The sequence below is a fragment of the Panthera tigris genome, chromosome C2, assembly GCF_018350195.1.
Source record: "Panthera tigris isolate Pti1 chromosome C2, P.tigris_Pti1_mat1.1, whole genome shotgun sequence".
In the NCBI taxonomy this organism is placed as follows: Eukaryota; Metazoa; Chordata; class Mammalia; order Carnivora; family Felidae; genus Panthera; species Panthera tigris.
The window spans coordinates 88603355-88625745 of NC_056668.1; the positions used below are offsets into that span (position 1 = coordinate 88603355).

The 22391-nt window shown below is 36.9% G+C and overlaps 1 protein-coding gene across 4 annotated transcripts in view; it reads left to right on the plus strand.

The window, feature by feature from the left end:
* Positions 1-22391, plus strand: part of TBL1XR1 (TBL1X receptor 1) — a 177198-nt gene that overhangs the window by 33967 nt on the left and 120840 nt on the right. The window contains exon 1 of one of the 4 annotated variants that reach the window (XM_042998482.1): positions 20412-20533. The exons of the other annotated variants lie outside the window; for them this stretch is intronic. The gene's annotated coding sequence lies outside the window, so the exon portion shown is untranslated. Of the gene's footprint in view, positions 1-20411; positions 20534-22391 lie in introns of those variants that run through there. 4 annotated transcript variants of the gene reach the window in all.

Below are 22391 nucleotides of genomic sequence, written 5' to 3' on the forward strand. Positions count from 1 at the left end.
GTGTTTGAGAGTTCACTCTGGCATTCTGGTGTGCTTTAGTGGTCTAATTGGGAACGATGAGCCTGTATCTGTGTTCAGAAATTTTATTTTCCTTATTTTCTTTATTTTTTTAAATTATTTTTTAATTTTTTATTTAAAAAACTTTTTTTTAACGTTTATTTATTTTTGAGACAGAGAGAGAGAGAGAGAGCATGAACGGGGGAGGGTCAGAGAGAGAGGGAGACACAGAATCTGAAACAGGCTCCAGGCTCTGAGCAGTCAGCACAGAGCCCAACGCGGGGCTTGAACTCATGGACCGCGAGATTATGACCTGAGCCGAAGTCGGACGCTTAACCAACCGAGCCACCCAGGCGCCCCATGTGTTCAGAAATTTTATAAAGGTGTTGAGGTCTACTACTCACGTGTGTGAAGGACCTCTTATATATAAATTTTATATTATTGAAGATGCGGTTCATTATGTACCAGTGTCCTTTCTATAAGGATTTATGACAGAAATGTCCTTAAGGTTTTAGGAACAGGAAATTGATATATACTCTTCTTGTGGCTGTGAACTTTTGAACCTTTTAGTACATGTAGATTCTTCTGCTAGAAAACTTGTTTTTTGTAGTAAAATAAATGATATAAAATTTACCAATTTAACAAGTTTTAAGTATACAATTCATGGCATTCGGTAAAATCACTGTGTTGTGAATTATGACCTGTATCCATCTCCAGAACTGGTTCATCACCCTAAACTGAAACTATGTATCCATTAAAGAATAATTCCTATTCTCTTTATCCCCAGCCCTAGATAACCTTTATTATACTTTCTGTCCCTAAGAATTTGCCTATTCTAGGTACTTTACATAAATGGAATCCTAATATTTTTCATTTTGTGTCTGGCTTATTTCACTTAGTATAACATCTTCATGGTTCATCTTAAATCTTGTAGCATGTATTAGAATTTAATTGCTCTAGTTTTTTAAAAAAAAATTTCCCCCAGCTTCATTGATATATAATTGACTTAATATTGTATTAGTATAGGATGTGCAACATAATGGATCAGTATGTATATGTAATACATATATATACATAATATAGTAAAATTATTACTACAGTAAGTTAATGTCCATCACCACACATAGTTACAAACGTTTTTTTTTTCTTGTGGTGAGAACTTTTAAGGTCTACTTTAACAGTTTTCAAATCTACAATTCAGTATTGTCATTTATAGTCATCATGTTGTATGTTTCATCCCCAGAACTTATTTATCTTACAACTGGAAGCTTATTGATCATCAATGAAAAAAGTACTTCATTTCTTCTTATGATTGAATAATTCTCCATTTTATGTGTATATACCACATTTTGTGTATCCATTCATTTGCTGATAAACACGTGTTATTTTCACCATTTGGTTATTGGGAATAATGCTTCTCTCAAAATTGGTGTGCAAATATGTTTGAGTCCCTGTTTTCAATTTTTTTTTTTTTTTTTTTGTCTTCAGTTGTTTTGAGTATATACCCGGAATTGCTGGATCAAATGAGAATTCAATATATCTATATGTTTTCCACAGTTCGTATACTGTTTTGCATTTCAGTGCACAAAGGTTCCATTTGATCCACATCTTCACCAACACTTGGTATTTTCTGTTTTTTTTTTTTATAACTTAAAATTATTTTTGTTACAGTAAAATGTCAAATTCACCATGTGTACTTTTTAAGTATACCTTTTAGTCATGTTAAGTAAATTTACATGGTTGTGCAATCAGTCTACAGAACTCTTTTCATCTGCAGAATTGAAACTCTATATCCATTAAATAACAATTCCTTATTTCCCTCTCCCTCTAGTCCCTGGCAACCACTCTTATAGTTTGTTTCTATGAATTTTGAGTACTCTAGATACCTCATAAGTGGCATTACATAGTCTTTTTGTGACTGGCTTCTTTCATTTAGTATGATCTTATTCAAGGTTCATCTTTGTTGTAGCACGTGTCAGAATTTTTTTTTTTTAAGGCTGAATAGCATTCTGCTGTATGTATACAGTATGTTTTGTTTATCCATTCGTCCTTTGATGGACACTTGGGTTACTTCCACCTTTTGGCTACTGTGAATAATGCTGTCGTGAACCTGACTATACGGATGCCTCTTAAAGTCCCTGCTTTCAGTTCTTTCTATTGCTGGAACAAATAGTTCTATTTTAAATTTTTTGTGGAACCCATATACTGTTTTCCATAGAGACTGCACCATTTTACATACTCACCAATACTGCACAAAGGTTTCAGTTTGTCCATCTCTTTGCCAACATGTTGTTGTTGTTATTATTTGATAATAGACATCCAGATGGATGTGAAGTGATAATGTGGTTTTGACATATAATTGCCTAATGATTAGTGATGTTGAATCTTTCTATATGCATATTTTTCATTTATCATATTTGTAGAAATATCTTCAAGTCTTTTGTCCATTTAAAAACAAGATTATTTGTGTTTTGTTGTTATTGAGTTGTAGGAGTTCTTTATTACGGATGTCGATCTCTTATCAGATATGAGTTGCAAATATTTTCTCCCATTCCCTATGTTGCCTTTTCACTCTGTTGATGGTATAATTTGATGCACAGATTTTTTTTTTTTGTTTTTTTTTTTTTTTTTTTTGTTTAATAACAGCCACCCTAACAGGTGTGAGGTGGTATTTCACTGTGGTTTTGATTTACAGTTTTCTAATGATATATATCTTTTTTGGGAAAGCTTAAGATTTGAGCAAGTGTTTGTGCACCAGCTTCATTCCTGCTTCCGTTTACTTTTCTGTTTCCATTTGTATTATTCATTAGTTTAAAATTTTTATTTATTTAATATTCTATTCTTACATCTAAATTATTTTTGAAACCATGCTGATATAATTATTGGTAAGATGAATTCTTGGTTGATGAAGAATTACACAATATTAGATCTTGATCTTGCCATTGATCAAATATGAGGCACTGGGCAGGTCAGTGTACTTTTCTCTGGGTCCATAAAAGGCAGTAATGATACAGGTCTTGATTGCAAACCAAGTCTTCAAGCAGTGTGGTTCTGCAGGGTAGCTTCAGCTGAATAGGAATGTGAGAGTGGGAATTGTAAACAGCAAGAGTTGAACAGACTTCTAGGAAAGATGTATGGAAAACAGAGGGAGATGGAAGCAATAGTAGTTCGATTGGGGACTAATCAAGAACAATAAATGGGATGTTCAGCTCTGAGCATAAATGATGACTATAAATGATGATTACAGAGATCTATATAGGAAATATAGAAATATATAGAACCAGGGTCAACATTGCCTGAGTGGGTGAGGGAAATTAAATATGGATAAGCTTTCTAAGTTTTCTGGAAAAATTTAGAGTAGAATGGGGCTCAAATTAATTAATCATTTGGCTCTGGAGAAACCGGAGAGAGGAGGGATCGTGGCCTAGAAGTGAGAAGTAAGGTGTATTCATCCAGAGTGAGTATAGCAACTTAAGTTTTGTAGACTGGAAAAGAAGGATGACAGCTGGGAGCATCTTTGGAAGAAATTTTGCAGCACAGGCTAACTGAAGTGAGTTAACCTATAAGTAAAAATAAACTTTTATCTGCTATAATTGTATTTTTATTCCTGCAATTTCCTCATACTGTTAGCTATTTGAATCAACTTGGAACAAATTGTATTTAGCAATATTTAGGAAAAAGAAGTACTGTATTTAATGGGAAAACTCCTTTTAGGTGGTGAAAAATTATTCTGAGATTTCACCATACCTGAAACTGGGAATATATACCACAGGTGTTCTGGAGTATAGTTGGTTTCATGCTCAGCCAATTTATTACTTTATGCAAACCATTAGTTAAGAGAATATAATGCAGTTTTTTAAATACTGTTTCTGAGACCCAAAGTTAAGCTATATTGAGACATATGTACTTAAAAAATATTTCATAAGTAGAGATAGTGTAGTCTGAAAATGCATGGTTTTAAGACTCCTTGCTTTGATTTTAAATAGTTGGGCAAGTGACCTAATTTTCTCTTCACCAGACTTGCATGAGCTATAAAGTAAAGGAGTTGAGCAGCATCTTTAATCAGTGCATCTGATTCTGTGATCCTATTTTGTTTGTGTTATTATTTTTATTAATGTTGTTATTCTTCTCCTTGTCATCATTGGCTTTTCTGAGCTACCTTAGGAACAAGTACATTATGTATAACCTTATTTCTAGGACAGAATGAGTTTTAAGTTCTGCACAACCAACTCACATTCCAAATCTTTCTTCAGTGGTGGACTTATATGGTGAGGTCAAATCTGGATTTTCACAAGTTCTTTCAATTTTGTGTCCTAATTTTTAAAATCAAGGTAAAATGTGACAGCTCTGAGTGTTTCTCCTTATTTATTAATACCTTTCTCTACTCCATTGTCAGCCTACTATAACTAGGATTATATCAAAGAATCCTTACACAATTACTTTGTTGGTTGCTTTCCTCATGGCACTTGAACAAAGACTTTTATATGGCTTACACTTTTCCACACAGAACCAGTCGTTTTCGGGGTTCTGGATATCAGAGCTGGGAATACTACCAGTAAATGGGAAAATTTTTTCCTCAAACATTGTTAAGCTGTACGACAGGGAAAGACAGTGTCTGCTGAATCTGAGTACTTCTGAGGGTCAGATGATTTTTTTTTTTCATGCTAGGTAACTATAGTTGCTGAAAAAGGAAGAAAGAATCGGGGACTGGTCAGTTTTCAATTTTAGCAACTTAGTGACTTGAACTCTGGATTTTGGTATGCAGAAAAGGCACCCTGCTATGATCATTTCTTGACAGATGCATGTTCCAGTCCTTTATCTGTGTGTTTCCTCTTCCGTTGGCTCATTTTGCCAAGTTTTAAAGCTTTTATTTTTTTTCAACTTTTTTTATTTATTTTTGGGACAGAGAGAGACAGAGCATGAACGGGGGAGGGGCAGAGAGAGAGGGAGACACAGAATCGGAAACAGGCTCCAGGCTCCGAGCCATCAGCCCAGAGCCTGACGCGGGGCTCGAACTCACGGACCGCGAGATCGTGACCTGGCTGAAGTCGGATGCTTAACCGACTGCGCCACCCAGGCGCCCCTCATTTTGCCAAGTTTTAAGGAATTGAGGACTTTTTAGCCTCTGCTTAAAGTGTCCTCTCCTTTGACACTACACTTTTTTCTCCTTTTCTGAATTATCTCAACCTGCTCCCCCTAAAAAGAACGCTCAATTGTTTTTTAAAAAAATCTCCCTGTTGCAGGCTCCCCCTCCCCGCCCAACTTCTAAAGGAGATGAATAGTCGGGCACATTGGCTCTTGGTTACCTGCTTGTCCTGAAAATAGCCTTTGTGAACTAACTTTAGTCTCATGTTTTCCCTTGCAATGGAAGAGGTAGGTGAGAAAAAAATGGGATTTTCCTGTTTAACTTTAATTATGGGGTAAATTGTGCAGTGCTTCATGTCTCATGTTCTCAAAGTAGGTAATCAAAGATGATAGAAGTGCATATATACCTATTTTAAGATTTGTCTACATTGGTATTTCCTCAGTTATTTAGAATAATTTTATAGCAGAAGTTGGCATGCTGTTTCTGTAAAGGATCAGCTAGTAAATATTCTGGGTAACTACTCAAGTCCACTTCTTTGCATTGCCATAGATATATATAAATGAATGGACAGTAAAATTTTACTTATGATAGACACTGAAATTTGAAGTTCATATAATTTTTCCATTCTTCTCCTTCTCCACCATTTAAAAATGTAAAAACTATTCTTAGCTTGTGGATTGTAAAAAAAGGAGGTTTGATTTGGCTCTTGGGCCATGGTTTGATAAGTCATGTTTTAGAAGAATGATGTTTGTTTCAGTTCATATCCTGTACTATTTAAATAATTGTAAAATCAGTATAGTATGAAATTAGCAAAATAAGCTTTCAAATCTAAGAAATCTGTTACCAGTGTATTACCTACTCATCTTAAGCCTTAGTTTCCATATATATAAAATGGGAATAATATGAGTGTTATAAATTACAGTTCTTATAAACAATGGCCCACCCTGGCTGTTGTTAGCAGAGTAGGGAATTACTAAAGAATATTAGGTAGCTCCCAGAGTCATTGGGGAATGCCAGAGGTACAGACTTGAGTCCAAGCTTCTGGGAATTTTTCTAAACCCGTACAGCAGAACGAGGGTTGAGAGTCACTGATGGTGAGCAGTAAATGTTAGGTACTCAACTTGATGACAGATGCTATTACTGTTGGCTCTGATGCTTTTTCAGTGACAGGAACTCTTATGTTGTATGTAACCAGATGGAAATGGTTGACTTGCTGCTGCCACCATCAAAAACCAAGTGCTCACGCTTTGGTCATGAGCAAAAATGGAAGTTCTGTGCATTGCTTACTTGTAAGTCAAAGTTTTTTGGAGATTAGATATTAGAGAGAGAATAATATACTATGTCTCTTTGGGAATTTTAAATTCTAAGTACTGCATTAGAAATTGAATTAGTAAATTAGAAATTACATGAGTTCAATAGATGGTAGACCATAAAATGTAGAAATATACACAAATTAAAAATCTGTTTAAACTTTTAGTATTGATGAATATGGTGGATGTCCACAACAGTAGGTACTTCAACTGTCCCCCATTAGCATGTACATATACCTCCATTTGTACTTAAACTTCAAAAAACTGTAATAAGCTCTTTGCTAAAAACTATAATTTATGAAAGGTTTGTCTTCTAAGTTGGTGTGTGAGTTGGTTATGTAGAGCCTAAAACCTATTTTCCCTTCAAAACAAGAAGGTTCTAGATAATGGACTTGTTTCCAGTGACTATTTTCCTGAGTGTTGTCAGCTTGCTACTACTAGGTGGCTATTTGTCTGTTGTGAAATAAAGTACTCGTTGGTGTGGAGGTAAGAGGCACTGAGTTACTGCTTGTGGTAGGTTGTATTATTCCAACACATTTTCTTCTCTTTTCTTTAGTGGGCTTCTCTCTGCAGAGTTCCTACCTGACAGAAGGAGTACATCTTCACATTGACACCAGGCTTAGCCTTGGGACTTGGCTTTGGTTAATGGAAGATGAGAAGGGAGATTTGCTGTGTTTAAGTAGAAGCTTTAGGAGCCATTTTGTGTGTTGATTTTTGTTTATTTTCCTCTGCCATAAGAAAAACACATGCCAGATAAAGGCTGTTTCTTTTGCCAGGATCCCAGGATGAAAAAGATACCTGTAGCCAAACCAAAGCCAACAGAACAAAATTGAGAAACACATTTTTGTTCTAGTAAAAACAGTACTTCTCAAAGTCTATTGAACCCAAGACCTTTAAATACTAAATTTTAATAATACTAGGCATCTTTTTAACTGTGCTGACATTGCATTATGGTTAAGTGACAGTGGGGAAAACTGGTGCCTTAGGAAAGATCAATAGTTGCTTCAAACCGTACCTTTTATCTCCACATTTTTATAGTAAACAGAGTTTTACCTAATGTCTTCAATGAAGCAGTAAAAGTTATTAATAAAAAAACTTTAATCCTGAGTCTGCGCCTTTTTACAAGTCTGTGTGCTTAAACAGGAAATGAACCTGAAGCACTTGTGCATGCTGAAGTATGCTGGTTGTCACAGAGAAAAGCACTTGTGCAGTTGAGTTGGGAGCCGGGATAGCCTCTGATGGAGTATCATGTACCCCTGAGACATTGCTTCACTAAGGTTATTCTAACATGAGCATTTGACAGATGTTTTCTCAGGTGAACAAAATGAACCTTTTACTTTGAGGAGGAGAACTGGCAGTCTCTGTTGCCAGTAATAAAAACCGAAATTTCACGTGAAAATTAGAATTTTGGAAAATTCTCAGATAATGTGAGCTTTAGAGCCCCCAGGTGCTTAGACTTTTTCTGATGAGCTTGGTAGTGATAGTAGTGAATATAATTTTTAAAAAAATTTGGTAATGTATAATTAAGTGCCAACATTTGAGAGATCTGCCTAACTCAGTGGACCAATATTTTATGATTGATGAATGATGTTACAAAATTATGCATGGATAAATGATCCATTCATGTTGCCAAACCAGTGGATTTTAATGTTACAATATTGAAAAATTCATTGATAGGGTTGAAGATTCCACACTTCAGTGAATTTTCGGGGCCCTATCACTTGTTGAGTTTTGGTGTAGAATCAAATAATATTCATAACTTTGATTGTACACCACAGCTCATTTGAAAAAGTCGTGAAATACTCCTTTTTCAGCTGCATATCCATGTGAGAGTGAGGTTGGATTTTCTTCATACATTTCAGTCAAAATGACATTGCTGCTGATTGGATACAGAAGCATGTGTGATAACTGGTATGTTTTCTTAAGGTAGACCTTAAAGAGATTTGTAAAAGTTAATGCTTCTCTTAGAATTTTGTTACTTCTTTTGGAAAATGTCGTTGATTTTAAATTAATGTTAACACAAATTTTAAAAGTTATTCATTTTAATTTCTGACATAGTATATGTAGCTAAATTTTTTTGAGATCTTCCATTTTTAATAGTAGAAAGAAGTTACAAGTCCAAAACATTTATGAACTAATGTTGTAAATGATTAAGATTTGTAGGGATTGTTTGGTACATCATAACCTGGTACATTGGCAGTATGGTTAGGTCGGTCTTACTGAGAAATACAAGTTGGTACAATTTGTTGACATTCTGTTTTGTTACTATGGCTGTTTTTTTTTTTTTTTTTTTTTAATTTTGAATTGGTTTCTGATCTTTATTTTTTCCTCCTGTTTAAAAAAAATTTTTTTTAATGTTTATTCATTTTTGAGAGGGACAGCACGAGTGGGGGAGGGGCAGAGAGAGAGGGAGACACAGAATTGAAAACAGGCTCCAGCCTCTGAGCCATCCGGATGCCCCTTAAATTTTTTTTTTTTTAAGTGTTTGTTTAATTTTGAGAGAGGCAGAGCTTGAGCCCAATGTGGGGCTCGAACTCCTCCTGAGCTGTGAGATCATGACCTGAGCTGAAATCAGACACTTAACCAACTGAGCCACCCTGGCGCCCCTACTATGGCTGTTTTTTTCCTGAGACCATTGATTAGGCATTGATGTTGCTGGGGAAAAGATTTGATTGACTTCCAAAAAATGGGTTGTACTATCTTACATAATTCCACATTAATGGAAGTCTTCTCTACAACAAGGACTTGTGGGGAGACTTCACATGGGACAGAAATATTTTCACATTTGGTCAGTCCATCCATACAGCTCTTCATTAAATTATTCTGCCTACCTGTTTCTTGTGAGGACCTGACCTGGAAATCTAGGCATATGAAAACTCCTCATTTAATAGTTGGTATGAATCTCACTGTTTCCCTTTCTTGACAATGCAGACAATGAGATGTGTTACCTAGTGGGTGGATTTCTCTTTTTAACTTTCCATAAGAACTACTTCAGATGGTTGAAAGAATCCATTTCTGAGTGATAACCAGCATATAATGCAAAGTCATGTGTAATCCAGGCTTATATATTTTTTTCTCTCAATTAGCTAGTCCTAGAGAATCTCCTGTGTAGTGGATAGACCTTGTTTGAGGAAGAAATAGCAGTGAATGAGGAGTTAGTCATACAGAATATGAACCATCTGCTCATGCTTTGCAAGCATCCTGAATCTTGTTCGGAATGTACTACAACCACTTGATGATAGAGTATTTCTGTCACATCAGCTTTGACTTTGTGGATCAGATGATGATAATTATTGATGGGTAGCTCAGGTTTCATAGTTACCTGTGGCTCGATGTTAATTCTCTACCACTATAAAAAGTACAGGAATTATTTTCAAAAGAGAATCTTGGTTTGATGAAGAAGGTATGTTTTTGCCCTAAAAACTCCTAAGAGGTTTCCGCTCTGATTCTCTTAGAGGGGTTTGCCAGTAGCTTCTTATGACATTGGTCTGTTGACACTCTGAGCACCATTGCAATCAGAGTTTCATTATGGTCAAGTGGCAGAGTTACTTGTACTTGCATCCTGGATTGGCTAGAGAATTTTTCTCTTCCTTGGGGCCATACTTAAAACTGCTGCTTTTCAGATCACTCAGTAAACAGCGGTGCACATATATTGGTATATATTGTTTCCAATGAGGCCCACCAAGCTTTCTGCTTCTTTGTTGTGGAAGTATAGGGTTTCATTTTGGAGGGAATATTTTGCCTTGCCGCACTCCATTGGCTCCTGGAACTAAATTGTGGTGGCAGGACCCTGTTTTTCCTTGGGACTTTTTTTATTGATCTTTTGGTATATGTGTTTTGTTAGGACATCTAGAGTAATGCTATTTCTACCTCACAAGGTCTTATTGACTTGATTTTATCAGTGTAGTGGACCAGCGTGATGTGTAGTGGTGTGGTGAAATAATTAAGGTCATATGAAAGCTAGAAACTTGACTTAGCTTGAGGTAATATAGTGACTGTGTATTACTGTCCCACCCAAATGATAACAAATTACTTCTGGAGTTCTTCTGTTTGTAGAAGTAGAGAAACCATTTGCCAGAACTATAGCTGCAGCTATAACAGGAACTGCAGGTACTGCGCTAAAGAGATCAAATTTGGATTACCAGCTGTATTTCTAGTCATTACATTTAAAATACACTCATTCTCTATGAACATTTGTGTGTTCTGTGTTAGCCAAACGGTTGTATTAAATGATTATCTGCTAGGGATTGCAACCCTTGCATCTTTTAATTCTTTGATAATTTGCACACCACTCCCCTCCCACCCTACCCCCCCACCCCCGGGCAATATTTTGTTTGGAGGGAGTGCTCCAGGGGTCTATATCTGAACTTTCCTGATCCAGTATAACCCCATTACTCCATTTATCATAGCATCATTGTAGGATTTTGTTACTTGGTAGTCCACTGGAACTACGTTTTTCAGCTACATATTCAGCACCTGGGGAAATACCTATAGGTTGGGGGATTGATCCACTCTGTATAAATGGGCTTGGCCCAAAACTTAATATATTATTTGAATGCTATAATCCTTTTTCCTGACACATACGTCATGGTTGGTGTTATGTAAGAGGTCCTCAGGGATTAGTTTAAGAGTTAGATTTTTATAGTCCCAAAAATTTGGGTCAGGGTATTTCCCTCTCCCAAGTACATAGTTGCCCTGTTAAGTGGCTGTTGTTCTTCCATGGAAAATAACAGTACTTGTGATATAATCATAGGGTCTTGTTTGAAGGATTCTTTGCTTTACCTTCATTCTAGAGGCTCTAGGTCTAGGGACTTTGAGAGGCTGTGATTTTCTATGTGGTGGCTTATGTCTCCTCTGTCAACCTCTGTGTGTCATACCTAGAGTTGTTTATTTGTGTAGGTTTAGGGATCAGCAAACTTTTTCTTTTTTCAGCCCACGTATTAAATGTTTCAGGGTTTGTGTGCTATGGTCTTCAAAAAATCCATCCAACTCAGCCATCATAGTGTTAACGCATACATAGGTAATATATAAATAAATGGGCATCTCTGTGTTTCCATAAAACTTCATTTTCAAAAACACTGTGGGTCATATTTAGACTGCAGGTTGTAATATCTGTACCTCTAGTATAGATCTTATAGGATTATGGTGGGATGTCCTAATATTACGATTTTAGGGATTTTCCACAATTCTTGCAGACAAACCAATTCGATAACCACTAGGTTCCTGTTTCTTTAACCTTGTTTGGTACTACTTGATGTTATAATTAAACAGCCAGCAAAATCTAGAGTGTGCATTTTGGTCATAACAGCTCTAGAGCAGGAGTTGGAAAACCATAGCCTACAGGCCAAATGTGGCCTGCACTTGTTTTTGTTGACCCACAAGCTAAAAATGTTTTTCACGTTTTTAATTGATTGAAAAAAATAAAGGATAGTGTTCTGTAAGTGAAAATTCTATGAAATTCAAATTTTCATATCATGTATAAGGATTTACTGGAACACAGCCACATTAGCTTGTTTACATATAGTTTATGGCTGCCCTCTCTTCACAGCAAGAGTTGGGTAGTTGTGACAGAGACATTGTGGCCTTAAAATAATGTCCTATCTGGCCCTTTAGAGAAAAAAAAAACACCCCAAAACAACAACAACAACAACAACAACAACAACAACAACAACAACAAAAACATTTGCTGATCCCTGCTCTAAGATTGGAGAAAAACTCTTTTGTGTCACGATCAGTAACGGACTTGTTGTTTGTCAGTGCTTTGACTCAAGAATTTACATTGTGAATATGTTGCTCTCTATATTTGAATTCTCCAGTTAGAAGCTATGTCCTACTCTACTGTCCTTGTGTATCCACCTCATGTCTTCACAGCTTCACACTACTGTCTCCGCTTGGTCCCCAGAGCCTTGTTTTAAAGCACTTTATTACAGATGACCGCAGTTGGTAATTTTGCCATAGTCTGAGTATAAACTATCAGAGACCCATCTTATGTGATTATTGCCTTACCCCAACTAGATTGGATAACATCCTCAGCTTCCCATTACCTTGAAGGTTCTCCCAGATTCTCATCACCTCAGTGATTTCAGAATTTAATGATATAAATAATATTAGCCAATGTTTTATTCAACTTTTACTGTAGGCATGCATTGAGCTAAGCACTTTTCACACAGAAGTGCTTACTTAGTATAGTGTCTGCCACATAAGTATTCAAAAAAGGTTAGCTGACATTTACTTATTTTTTCATTTAGATATAAATATCCCTCCCCCCCATACTTCATGTGTGATTAAAAAAAAAAAAACCTCCTGGGCCATTAAAATTTTAAAAATCACGTTAAGTTTAAATTAGAGTGAATGACGTAAATTAACATTTTTTGCCTATAATATTTTTCCGTTTTAAAAATTTATAGGTAAATACAGTAGGTTCTCATTCACAGTAGTTATGTTTATAAGGTTGTTGTGAACACTGAATTAGCACATAATGAACCATTGCTTCTGGGGGAAAGGCAGGGTTAGATTCCTGTGAACCTCTGGTCACGTTTTCATCAAGTGATCAATAATAACCTTGTTTTCTGTGTTTCTGTTTAAAGACCACCCCTTATTTTATATATATTGTTGATTCATTAACATTTCATTAATGGCTGACAGCATCATAACTCCCTAAATGAATTAAGCCCATCTATCACACATGTTTTCCATAAGGCGTGTCACAGGAACACTAGACAAAACTTCAGCACTATGCTTGGTGCTATTTTAAATAGTGAAATCACCAAAAATACAAAATACAAAAATTTGGCACTAAATGTACCATACAAAGGATATTTGTTTATAGAATGAAAGTTGAAACAAGAAGGCAGAATGCTGCATTATTGGCTGGGGGTATACAACAAGCACCTCAAGTTTTTCACTGTTCTGTACAGGACTGAGGATTACAAAGGCACTACAAGTATTGATGTTGGGATTACATATAAATTTTAGCAAGTAGGCAGATTTCACAAATATGGGATCCATGAATACTGAGGATTGACACTATCTCCTCAGATGCCACAGTTTTTGATTTTAATTTTTCTTTTATATTTTAATGTTTTCACTTATTTATTTTTAAGTTGTGTTAAAATACATATAAGCTTATAGTTGAGTTGTGTTAACTATATTTACATGGTTGTGCCACCAATCTCCAGAACTCTTTATACTCGTGAAACAACTCCCCGTTTCTCTCTCCCTCCATTCCCTGGCAACTACCGTTGTACTTCCTGTTTTTATGAATTTAAGTACACTAGATAAGTGGCACTATAGTATTTGTCTGTGACTGGCTTCTTTCACTTAGTATTATATCCTCAAAGTTTGTCTATGTTATAGTGTGTGTCAAGACTTTGCTTTTTAAGGCTGAATAATAATCCATTGTACGTATAGACCCCATTTTGTTCATTCATCCTTTGATGGACGCTTGGGTTGCTTCTACCATTTGGCTCTTGTAAATATTGCTGCTATAAACACAGGTGTGCAGATATCTCTTTGAGACATTGCTTTTTTTTAACAATGGTTTATCTTTTATATGTTACACATATATATTGCAAAAATGAATGAGCTAACAACAGGTGTTTATTACAAAGCAACAGGTAAAAGTTGTCAGTTTGACTTCGCCCCATTCACCAGTGACAGCTGTTATATACAGTTTGGTGTGTATTCTTTCATATGTACACAATTCAAGCATATATATAAAATATGTGAAGACTACTGAATATGACTTACTAACATGTATAGTATAGTAGCAGTTGGGATCATATGAGTACTGTTCTATATATTGTTGATATTTCATGTAAATATGTATATATCTTAGTCTTAAATACTATCTACTATTCTAATTTCTGTCGCATACTTTTGAAAAATCAAAATCAGGTTTTAAATTTAAAAGTAATGCATACATATGGTAGAAAACTCTAAACAGTACAGAATGGTGTGAAGAAAACTAAAAATATCTGGTCTTCCTTTATTTTTTCTTATTCCCTCCCAATCTTACTTCCTGGAGGCAGGCACTGTTTGCTATAGTAACTTTAAATAATAAATTATACCAAAGATTCTTATTTCTTGATATATTAACCATGAGCCACATCTAATATGAAGGTTTTGAGGAAATTAGTGCATTTACTCTTCTTTACACTTCCTTTTTCCAACTTTCTGAATATTATTGCAGAGTACAGAGTAGAGCTTGCAACTACTTAGTTCTATACCTCCTTTTTTGCTGTATGATGTTTTAGAAACTGAAAAAGGAGTAATTTTTATGATAATTACTATGTAATATTTATGAGAAAGAAACCTAATACTGTGTTATTAAATTTCTGTTCAACGAGAATCTCCCACTGTCAGTGATGAGTATCCTTTTTTGTTTTTGTATTTGTTATTTGTAGGTCCGTCATACTTAGCTGCCACTGTTTTTTCTATCTCACATTGTGTTTCATCGGGTTCCTTTTTTCTTTTGTTCCTGTACCTTTTCAGTTTTGCCATACAAGTAAAATTTAAAGTTTTTATTTTGACTCTTGATGGAAAATCTGACTAGTGAGAGCAGTGCTTTTATGTCATGATATGTATATAGAAAATGATACTATTTGGTGGGTGGAGCTGCCTGCAGCAGAGGCCTCTGGTAACCCATTTATTTGTAGCATACGTGCTGGGGAAACCCTGGGTTATAATAGGAATCCAGTTTCTACATATTTTTCTCCTAGAACTTGGAGGACACTGGTCTGCTGTCTTCTGTCATCCAGTATTTCTGATAAGAAGATGAATATTTCTCGATTGTCTTTGACGGCTTTCTTTGTATTCTGGAATTTTACTAGCGTGAGTCTGTCTAGTCATGGGTCTTATTTCATTTGTTGTGTTGTTTTTGTTTTGTTGAGTCTTTTCACTTTGAAGATTGAATCTTTGTCTCTTGGAAAGCTTATGATGTGTTCCCCTCAACCCATCACCTGCTTTTGAGAATTAATTTTACTTCACCTCTGTTTTCCACTTTGGGATGTTTTGTGTAAACAGATCTTGGACCCCCTAGATCTTAATTCATTTTTAATTTTTTTCTTAGAGATTCACCTTTGTGTTTTGGGGGTTTGTTTTTCTTTTTTAAAGTTTATTTATTTTGAGAGAGAGCGAGAGTGTGCACGCCTGTGTGTGCAGTGTGGGGAGAGGGGGTGCGGTCGGAGTGAGAATCTGAAGCAGGCTCCATGCTCTCAGTGTGGAGCCTGACGTGGGGCTCCATCCACGAACAGTGAGATCATGACTTGAGACGAAGTCGGACGCTTAACCAACTGAGCCACCCAGGCACCCTTAAATAATTTGGTATTTAATCATGACCGTTTTCTCCTGGATTTTGGTTTTCTCTGTTAACAGTTCTGTTTATCTTGTTCTTCTTTCATGCTGTTAGGTTTCCCCATGTGGTTAGTGGATCTTGGTTAGTATTGGCAGTTGAAGTGTGTCTGCTCTAGTATGTAGTTCTTTACTAGGGCCTCTATCTTGAATGGTAGTTTTGGTGTGATAGGTTCTGTGAAGTTGGATTAGGTGTGGGCCAGCAGACCAGGCCTCCTTCCAGGGAGGATGTATGTGTGGGTGAAGTGGCACCATTCTAACTTAGGTTAATTGTGGTGTCTTCAAACATTGCAGGTGGGGAGCGTTTTGGTATATTTCACTTGGCTAGTATTAAGAAACTGATCCCTTTCTCCCTGTTTTTCCCTGCTCAACCCTCCCCCTTTATTTCACTCTTTGTGTTAGAAGTCTGATGTGCCCCGCCAACTTCCTGCTCTGCTTTTCTGTCAAGCCTGGCTACTCTCACAGTAAGGCTAACCTAGGCAGAAATGCCTACTTCATAGAGATCAGCTCTTTGGCTTTATCTTAAAGGCAAAAGCTGCCACCACCATTGCTCTGATTACCAGTCAGAGGAGGAGGGGTCATCTATCCAGAGTAAGGTAATGCAGCACCCTTATGAAGCACCTTAGTTGTTTCCTCCTGCTTGTAGTTGTGATTAGTTTGATTGATATTTAGAACTTCTCTAGCATGTCCTTGAAAAGATTTTGGTGCCTTAACGTGATTTCCTCTATTAATCCAGTCTTTCCTACTTTCTATCTGCCCATGTTTCTTTAAAATTTATGATTGGTCAGTGACATCTTTTCTTGTTTTGCAACAGTGCTGTCAACTCATTTTAATATAAATCTTTTCCCTGCCATTTCAGGGGGACCTTGGGAAGGAGGGGGGAGAGAGAGACAGAGACAGAGACTGAGAGAAATTTATTTTGTCTGCTACCTTAAGCTATAATTGACTAATTTGTGACTGATAAAAGGTATATAAGTTCTCAAACACCTTTTTCTTCTTTCGTGCCTGAGAAGAATTGTTAAATCATCTTCTTTTCCCCCTAGTAACAACATTTTAATCTTCAGTCTATGCCATATAATGCTGACTGCTGTTCCTGGGCATATGGCTCTTTGTGGAAGAGAGCATGCATAACCATAGTGATGCTGCCGGTCATCCCCTTCTGGGTGGATCTTGTATGTATATGGTTACATGTGTGAGTGAAGTCACCGTTTTTAAGAAACACTATATACTGGATAATAATTTATTCAGTCACTCATGAACATGGTCAGAAGACTGATAAAATTGTGTTGTTACCTCTAGTGAAGCATAGCAAAGCAGAGAAACATTTTTGAAAATGATTTAGTAAAAGCCTGGGGGAAGAGAGTGAAAGAGCAGCTAGCTCATCTTTGTGCTTTACGATCTTCTGTGGATGTGCAGGGTAGTTTTAGCACAAACTTTGCTGGAGGGGGCGAAATATGGCACTTTTGTCCCAAATACCTTTTCACTTAACCACCTTGTAGACCTTGTTTGTTTTGTTTTTGTAATGTCCTGAGGATATTAGGTGAAGGGTTTTACTGCCTAAATGTTTTTAAACTTTAGGCCTTTGAGGAAAAATTGAGAAGATATGTCAGTGCATACAACTGTAATAAAGACAGGTGTTTATGTACGTGGCTTTCAGACTTTTTTGGTCTGTAGTCCACAGTAAGACATGCATTTACATTGCTGCCTTGTTACATGTGTGTACATGACACCGAAATTAGAGTTCCGTGGAATAGTATTTGCCTTTCATAGGATATACTTGTATTGTCTCTATTTCATTAGAAGAAAAGGTATGATCCACTAACTTTATAATCCACTAATAAGTTGTGACCTGCTGTTTAAAAACCCCTGATTTAAATCCTGATCTGTTAGAGTACTGAGAAAAGGGAAGGATTTGGATTCAGGAGACCTAGGTGGTTCTAGCTAGCTTTATGGCCTTGGGTAATTTCCTTCTTTGCGTTTGTTTTTACAAGTGAAAAATGGGAATAATAATGTCTTGTTAACTTGATAATGAGGATTAAAAATAAATGCAAAGTGCCTAGCAGTGCTAGGGATAATGTAGATATTTAAAAATCAGAAGGTTTTTATTATCTTCATTAGTTTTACTGTATGCCACCTGTCATGTTGAGTAGGCACTGAGATGAGATTCAAACGTTCTTACTTTTAGGGAGGCAGGTACAGAGACGTGTAGACATAACTGCCTTACTGGTGAACAGGATGTAAGTTGAGTATATAAGAGGAATAGTAACCTAATAGAGGAAGTTAGAGTTGGGCAAGTACAGGGGTGCCTTTTTTTTGTTTTAAAGTTTCAGGGAACAGGGTCCCTCAAATTACCTCTAGCTAAATGGGGTTTTACTTTAAGGCTACATAAGGGAGGTAAGGAAAAACAGCAGTTATTTAAAGCTGCAGAAATAGATGTTTCAGAGAATTGCAGTACTGTTTTGACCATAACTAATTGTTTTCATTGTCTGACTTCATGGATAATTGGCACATCTTGTGGAATATAACAGAATTCTCATGTGTTTCCTTCAGTAGCAGCAATACTAGGTACAGAATTCTGTCATCATAACTCATTTCTGTCTCTCACTAGCTCACGTTCTACTCTTCTTTGCTTTATGATTTCTGTTGGTGTGTGATTTCTGCTGACCCCTGTCACACTCTTGGTTTTTTTGACTCCTGGTATTTTGGTTGCAAGCAACAGAAGTAGATTATAGATAGCTGAAGCTACACAGAGGAAAGATGTGGTGGTTCAAAGAAAAAAAATTATCAACAGATCTAGGACATAGAAATCAGTGAGCTGACTTGACGGTGGTTAATAATCAGTTCAAATTATTTTCCTCTATGGTTTTTCTCTTTATATTCCGATATCTAGGATGGAGTCTGATTTCCGGAGCTTGAGTTACGTTTCTGTCCTTTGGCCAGGGGTGGAGAGGACACTCGCTTAAATTCCAGCCAGAAGTCTGCAGTAGAAGCTGTGTAGAGTGTTGCTCCAGAAGGGACACTGGGTACTGGCAGCCAACAGTGTGTCCAGTTGCAGTGTGACTGTATGTTGTGTTTGTAGAGGGGGGGTGTGTGTTTTACTCAAACTGCAGAAAGCCAATATGTCTGGTCCTTAATCATTACCCTGTGTAGAGTGTGTTAGTGGACACACATCTGGTTTAAAAAGTGAAAGAACTTAGGAACAGTATGTGACTAGGGCTTAGGGCACATATTTTGAAATTATGTGATATGAGAAGAGAGAGATAATAAAGATAATGTCATCCCAGGGATTTCTGATTCATTTATTTTAAGCTGTGAAATTATATGACCATATTTATCTTTTAGAAAGTTTACTCTAGAGGCATTAAAAAGGCTGAAGTTAGGGCGAATGGCTGTGTGAGCAGATAGAGGCAGCAAGGCCAGTAGGAAAGCTGTCGAATTAGTTGAAATCCAGATTTATAAGGCCCTTTCTGATCTGTTCCCATTTACTGCTGTGATTTAATTTTCTGCCATTTGTCCCTTGCTTACCACTCCCTGGCCATACTTCTCTTTTGATCCAGTCAAACTTGTTCTCTCCTCAGAGCCTGTATACTTGATTGGAATTCTCTAATCTCTGGTTGGCAACTCGCTTGGGTTCTCCTCATATATACCTCAGTTCATAATGTCCCTTCCTTCTTTCCTGGCTATGTTCTCTGATCCCATTGCCTATATATTTTTTCACTTTCAGATTATTCTGTTTTATATTCTCCATAGCAGTTACTTAAATTTTTTTTCCCACTAGTTCTGCTAACAGTGGTAGGGACCCTACGATTTGGTTGCTAAAGGAGACTCCTAGGATCCCCAAATACAGTGCTAGTCAGTCTGATTTATTGCTGAAAAAGGATGCCGTACAGCAAGTGCCTTGAAGTAAGGTTATGCATCACAACCAAAGGTTGCCTCCCAGCAGCGGACCTGAAGAGGTTGAATGTGAACTCCATTTGTCTTCCCTCTGTAGGGTCATACTGGACATGTTTCCTCTCTCTGACCATGATCACTGATGTGTGCAAGAAGCACCTTGCTGAGAGCCCACAGTGAAGTCTCGCCTCTTATATTCTGCAGGGCACATAGGCTTTTGATAGAGACCTCTGGGGGGTCTCACCACAACCAGGTGCAAACCATCAGTCACTGTTAATAATAAACAGTGCTGACAAGCTGGTACAAACAGCCCAGACTCAATGGACCCATGGTTTCAAAGCAACATTATTAATTAGCATGTTTGGGTTTTTTGTTTGTTTGTTGTTAAAGTTAATTTATTTTGAGAGAGACAGAGACAGCATGAGGGGAGGGGGAGAGAGAGAGGGAGGGAGGGAGGGAGGGAGGGAGGGAGGGAGGGAGGGGAGACAGAGAATCCCAAGCAGGCTCCATGCTGCTAGTAGAGAGCCTGATGTGGGGCTCAAACTCAAAAAACCACGAGATCATGACCTGAGCTGAAACCAAGAATCGGACACTTAACTGACTTAGCTACCCAGGCACCCCCGTTAATCAGCATGTTTTGTGCTTTGACTAGGTATCCATATGTGCCATGAAGGTGGTACTTTTATTTCAGTGCTTGACTCAGGCCATTTTCAGGCCTGCTGGAATTTCTGTCAGAGTGCTTTTTTCTTAATGTGTTTATCTTTGTCTTCCACTAGAATGTAAATGTCAGTAGAGCAGGAATCTTGTCTGTGTTGGAAGATATCAACGATTTTGTTAATGTATGTGAGATTTAACAGTGGATATTCAGAATGACCAAAAGTATCTTTCCTATTTAGAGGTGGGTTTTTTTTTCCCTCTCTCCCTCTTTCCTTCCTTCCTTCTTTCCTCCCTCCCTTCCTTCTTTCCTCCCTCCCTCCCTTCCTTCTTTCCTTCCTCCCTCCCTTCCTTCTTTCCTTCCTCCCTCCCTTCCTTCTTTCCTTCCTCCCTCCCTCCCTCCCTCCCTTCCTTCTTTCCTTCCTTCCTTCCTTCCTTCCTTCCCTCCTTCCTTCCCTCCCTCCCTCCCTCCCTCCCTCCCTCCCTCCCTCCCTTCCACTTTTAGGTTTGAAAGGACCAGGTACTTTATGCAGTGTTGAGGTCAGGAGGCAATGAATGTTCCCCTTCTTGTTATTCCTTCATCTTTTCTTGATTCCCCTGTAAGGGTCTTTATAATTAGGCAAATGAGGTAGTTTCCCTTTTTTTTGTATGTTGCTATGTGTCTTTGAGGAGTTACACATACAAAAAATTCTCTCTGAACTTTCTCCTATAAAAAAAAACTAAGAGTATTTTTATAAGCAGGTGAGGCAATAATAGCTACCTTTTTTGGGTGTCTTTATTCACCAAACATTGTGCTAAGTTTTTTTTTTTTTTTTTTTTAACATACACTATTTGTAATCCTTATGAGGACAATACAAGGTGGACACTAATATCCCTATTTTAAAGAAATATAATCTGAGGCTTAAAATAAAGTACTATGCTTAAGGCTGTTCTTGGTAATAACTTGGAAGAGGTAGATGTGGACCAAGGTCATTAGAGTTCCAAAACCAGTGTACTTCTCATTATACCATGTAGTAGAAGTAGAAGATGACAAGAACCTTACAGTGAATGCTAGTGACATAACTTTGCAACATATGGTAGCAATGAAGATGAGAAAAAGTCAAAGTTCTGCCCCTTACAGCTTGCTGATTCCATGTTAACCATAACTTCTGGTGCTTTGTCTTGTCTGTTTCTGTTTCCGTTTTTACTTACGTATTTAGAACTCTCTCATCTCTTTTATTGGATTCATGTGAAATAGATATCTTGAAATGGATGCCCCTGAGGTGCCAAATAAGTTCTGCCTATTATATTCTCTGAAACGTAGTTTTCTGTTGATACTGAGTTACTGATCACACAGTAAGCCTCAGTAATTTAACTGCTTTTACAGAATATCCAAATCCCAAATATTTTGGCCTTCTAAAACATTTCTAGATTGTCCTTCTCTGAGAGATTGTAAGCATTTTTATAAATCTAGGATCTGATCACCTCTTTATGGGTCTCTAATTTTGCTTTCCTTTCAGGTGATTATTTTTTTAACTCATTATTTTGAACATTTGAACATCTTAGCATGGCTCAAGCTTAAAATGTTACAAAAGTATATACTTGAAAAATCTTCTCCTATCTGCCCCCTACTCTGTTGGTTCTTCTCCTTGCAGCATTCAGTGTTATCTTTTTTTCTTCTGTATCCTTCCAGAGATATTACTGTATGCAAACAAATAATGTTTTCTCTCAAATTCCCCCCCCCCCCCCAATATTATACATTAAACATACTGTTTTGCCTTTTCCTCCCCTTTGTACTTTTAACCTAACAGTATATCATGGTGATCATGCCCTTATCAGTACCTGAAGAGTTTATTATTCTCTTTTTTCGACTGGATAATATGTCACTATTATAGGCTCCTATTGATGGACAGTAGTTTGTTTCATTCCTTTTGGGAATGCTGCAAGAATATCTTTGTATGTAAGTTATTTTGCATGTATGCAAGTGTATTTTGAAAAATAAATTCTCCACAGTGGAATTTTAGGAACAAAGGATATAAGCATTTTTACATTTCATTGCCAGATTGTTTCCATGGAGGTTGTAGTAATGGACACTCCTACCAGTAGTGTTTGAGTAACACCAT